Source organism: Humulus lupulus, chromosome 9 (genome assembly GCF_963169125.1).
Source record: "Humulus lupulus chromosome 9, drHumLupu1.1, whole genome shotgun sequence".
In the NCBI taxonomy this organism is placed as follows: Eukaryota; Viridiplantae; Streptophyta; class Magnoliopsida; order Rosales; family Cannabaceae; genus Humulus; species Humulus lupulus.
In genome coordinates, this window is record NC_084801.1 from 77,960,138 (window position 1) to 77,963,805 (window position 3,668).

Below are 3,668 nucleotides of genomic sequence, written 5' to 3' on the forward strand. Positions count from 1 at the left end.
ACACGATTCTGTGGTTCTTGTTGTTTCCATGATTGTGATTATTGTTGTAGTTGTTGTGGTTGTTGTGATTACTATTGGGAGCTGTGACCTTGGGCCTTTTGTTAGCTCCACTGTTCTCACCATTTTTCGCCTTGCTCTTGTTACTTTCTTGTAAGGCCTTGTTCTTGGTGGCCTCTCTCCTTGTAGCACTGTCCTTCCATATATGGTTTCTATGTACTCATCATCTAAATCTTTTGATAAGTCTAGCTTAGGGTAGTTTTATAATGTGTTTTAGTCTTTTTTTTTTATGTCAAATTTTGAGTTTTGTACTGTATTATGATTTTGTTTGTTTTGTTTTTAATTTTTTGCTATGGATCACGAGATGGAATGGAAAGGAGCGGAGTTGGTGGACAAAAATGGAAAATTTTATGATATTTGTAATCATTTGCCATTAGTTTTTATCATCCAAGGGAAGTCGAGACGATCTCAGGTGGAGAAAAGAGCGAAAAAATGAAAATTGAGCATTCTAGGAATTAGAACTGTGACTTGGTCAAGAAATCTGCGGCTCAGCAAAGATAGAGTCTGCGTAACCTGCTGAGAGTTTTAGGGCTGCAACTTCGTCAAGAGGGTTGCAGCACTAGAGGAAACAGAGGCAATTCCAAGAGGTACATGGAGATGCAGGCCGAGATCTAGCAGAAGAGGGTCGCGGCACCTAAAGACCCTGATGAATGCTGAAGTGCCTTAAAAAAGACACAGGCCGCAACCTAAGACAGTCCAAGTCACGGCTCGCCTTTGCCAAGAGGAATTCATTTTTTTTTATAAAAATTCAGACTTTACGTTTTAAAAAGGGAATTAGGTCAGATTTTTTATTACGAATTTTCAGTGCAATTCAGATTTAGAGACATTTTTTTGCAATTTTATATTTTTATTTCTTCTTAAAAGTATTTAACTGTAGGAGTATGGATAATTGTTTGATGATTTTAGTCATGTCTGATATGAATTAAAACCTCTATCTAGGGGTTAATGTAGTCACATGAATTTTGATTTAATTTTATTATGATGTTCTGTTGATTCTTCTTCTTTATTCTAATCATTATGATGTTTGTGTAATGCTAGTAAATACTTGATCACTATTTGCTTGATTTATGATCCTGTTTCAAAACTCGAAAGATGCAAATTGAATATGCTATAGTTATATAAACATAGGATACATAATGGATGAGAGTACCTATATGATTTGTGTAGCAATTAGGTTACCATTCTTAATGCCTACTATGTGTTTAAGTTTATCACAGAGATGTAGAAAACTTGCATATAGGTTGTGATCTTATATCTTGAAAAAGAATAGGAATCGATTTTTATTAACCTGCTATCAGAATAGGAAAAAGAAATTCAGAACTGATTAGTAAAAAATAATACAATGAAAAGTCGATGAAATTAATTCCCTACGCTTTTTGTTATTGTTTTTATCCTTTGATTCATAGTTCCGTTTACAGTTATTTAAGTTGAGTTCATAGTTTAGAATTATTCTTGTTTATATTAATCACCAAATAGAAATTGAACAGTGATTATTGGTAATTGGTTATTTAAGTTGTGGGGCGTTATCCATTCTTACGGAATTTATTACTTAAGATGACCACATATACTTGTATGCATATTTAACCGATCAAGCTTTTAGCATCGTTGTCAGGGACTAATAACCAATATTAAATTAATTGTTTTTAGTTATATTTTGGTTTTATTCTAACATTTTCTAATTTCAGGTGATTTAGTTTATGAGACGTCAGAGTTTGAATATACTAGTGCTTGTTGATCCTGAGATTGAGAAGACCTGCAAAAGAAAAAGAAAACAGAAAAGACAAGAAAGAATGGTGCAGAACATTTACAATGTTCCCAACGACAATCTGAATCAATGTAATGAGGGTAATGTTGCAGTTGAGGCAGACCCACCTCTAAGGGACTATTACTCCCTACCGATACAGGGATACACTCTAGTATTCACTCACTCTAGATCAAGCCTTCAATCATCCGAATGGTTCAGAATTGTGTTCAGTTTTGGGGTCTACCTAATGAGGAACCTCCATATTTCCAACTTTTTGGAACTATGTGCTACTTTCAAAATGAATGGAGTAAGTAATGATCATATCCGTTTGAGGCTATTTCTGTTTTCTTTGAGAGACAGAGCTAAAAGTTGGTTGATTTTTCTATAAGCAAACTCCATTGTGACATGGGAGGACCTCTCCCAACAATTCCTTGCTAAGTATTTTCCTACTGCTAAAGCATCCCAAATTAGAGGTAAAATAAATAATTTCTCTCAATTTGAGGGGGATTCGTTATATGATGCTTGGGAAAGGTTTAAAGAGTTGCTTCAGAAATGCCCAAATCATGGTATCGTGAAATGGATGTTGGTGCACACTTTTAATAATGGGCTGAGGGGAGACACAAGGAATTTAATAGATGCTGCAGCGAGTGGAGCATTTATGGGCAAAAGTGCTAACGAAGCATATGAGAAGTTATGTGAAGTTTAGAAAAGAGATATTGTCTAATAAGATAAAAATGGAAGATTATGTAACCATGGCCTTGACAGAAGATTGTAGTGTAATTATTCAAATTAAACTTCCTTAAAAGTTAACACATCTAGGTAGCTTCACTATACCTTGCACCATTGGGAACTTTCATTGTGAGAGGGCTTTATGTGAATTTGGTGCAAGCATTAAATTAATGTCTCATTCCGTAGTTAGAAGACTTGGTTTGGGGGAAGCTAGACCCACTAGTATTACTCTTCAATTGGCTGACCATTCATTAACACGTCTCCGAGGTATTATTGAAGACGTTCTTGTCAAAGTGGCGAAATTCATCTTTCCTGATGACTTTATTGTTCCTGATATGGAGGAAGATGAAGATGTTCCAATTACTTTGGGGAGACCATTCTTAGACACCGGTCAAGGTTTGATATATGTTCAAAGAGGAGAGTTGAGGCTATAAGTGCAGGGTGATGAGGTTTTTTTTAATGTGTTCAAGGCTTTAGAGTATCCTAGAGCAAGCGATAGTTGCTTTAGTGTGAATGTAATCATGGAAAGATTGCCAAAGGAAAAATTCATCGAAGATCTGCTTGAGATGAGTCTTATTTAACCAAGTATGGAAGACTGTGATGACACTGAGGTCATTGAATATCTAAATTGGTTAAACTCTGTTGGACCTATTTATAAGAAGAAATATGAGGAACTTGGACAAGGGCCTAAGATACCATGTAATTATCTGAATTTGCTAATAAGGCTTAGGGCCATGATTAGCGTGCCTGGAGGGAAATAAGTGATTTATTGTTATAATATGTGAATTTGGGTGAATATGTGATTAGTGATGCATGTTTAGGTGAATTAAATATGCATGTGGCCCCTATTTAGTTATTAGGGGCATGTTTGTAATTTTAGCCTGTTGAGGGCATAAATGTGATATACTTGTGATATATCTGTGTTGCACGATCTAAGACAGTCCTAGAGAGTGGTTAGATAGAAAGTCAAAACGGGGTCGAAAACCCGACTCGCGGCGAGTCGAGGGGTATTTCGGGTATTAGACATTTTATGGGGTTATGGGTTATGGAAATAAATATTTGGAGATATATTTGAGGGTAGAATGTTTAGAAGGGAATATTGGGGAAATTTACCATTTTGGCCTCGGGGACGTCTTTT

The 3,668-nt window shown here is 35.7% G+C and overlaps 1 non-coding gene across 1 annotated transcript; it reads right to left on the minus strand.

Moving 5' to 3' along the window:
• Positions 1–2,265: 2,265 nt before the first annotated feature.
• Positions 2,266–2,371, minus strand: LOC133803014 (small nucleolar RNA R71). The gene has a single exon (XR_009877750.1). It is a non-coding gene; the product is annotated as a small nucleolar RNA R71 (small nucleolar RNA).
• Positions 2,372–3,668: the final 1,297 nt, after the last annotated feature.